Source organism: Geospiza fortis, unplaced genomic scaffold, assembly GCF_000277835.1.
Source record: "Geospiza fortis unplaced genomic scaffold, GeoFor_1.0 scaffold408, whole genome shotgun sequence".
Classification (NCBI taxonomy): Eukaryota; Metazoa; Chordata; class Aves; order Passeriformes; family Thraupidae; genus Geospiza; species Geospiza fortis.
This window is the reverse complement of record NW_005054330.1, coordinates 4,091,006-4,091,996: the sequence shown is the minus strand read 5'-3', so window position 1 is coordinate 4,091,996 and position 991 is coordinate 4,091,006.

Sequence of the window (991 nt, the reverse complement as noted above, 5' to 3'; positions counted from 1 at the left end):
ATGCTCCTGTGGTTTCTCCACTCTCAGAAATTCCCATTCATGGTGAGAGACAGACTTCCTGGGCCAATACCCGCTGCAGTTCTTTCTGCATTGGCCACGCATATAAAGAGCTTTTAAGAAAGGAGCAAAATTTATAGTGATTCATTTGCATCTGATGGACCCGGGGTTCAGAGCCACTGGTAACTTGATCAGCACTATTCAAATGCTAATCTCATTATGCGTGTTAGAGACTGAAGCAGCAATCCACCTCCGTTAGCACAACGTGCTTGTGCGATGTTCTGGCTGGTACGCGGGGTCGCGGTACCCCCTGCAGGCACCCAGTACATGCTGCAAAGCATCGGGGCTGATGTGGGCAGGGAATGGGAGCTCGGTGGAGGAGCCAATGGAATTAATCAACATAGGAAGAGGAGCTACAGTTCTTTTTGGAAAAATGCTGGAGAAAGGGGAAGGGATTGTGGCCATAGAATGGTTTGGATGAGACGTTTCTTTTTTTCCTTTGTATCATAAATATGTCCATCTTTTCCCTTTGCTTCCACATGAATGCTATCCAAAACAAACAAAGAAACAAAAACCGAAAAAAACCAAACCCCAACAAAAAACAAACAAAAAAACCAACAAAAAACCAAACCAACCAAACAAAAAAACATGGCAGCAAACAAAACAATTTGTCCTGAATGTACATACAGCTTCAAGCATAACTAATTCTTTGACTTTTTGAAAAATATTTTGCCTGTGCTATTTGGTGTTAAGACCTGGCAGTTTTGCTTGTTTCATGTAACAAGGACTAAAATCTGCTGAAATGAGAAAATGAGAGCATGCACAGATATCCTTTCTAGATAAAGGCTCTCTGATAGAACCTTGTTACTGACATGTGCAAAGGATGCAAAGGATCTCTGCCTCACACTGTTACCTAGAGTTTGTGGGTTGGGTTGGTTTGTTTGAGTTTTTTGGTGCCTCATCTGTTTCTGTAAGGATTCTGCATTTGGGAGGC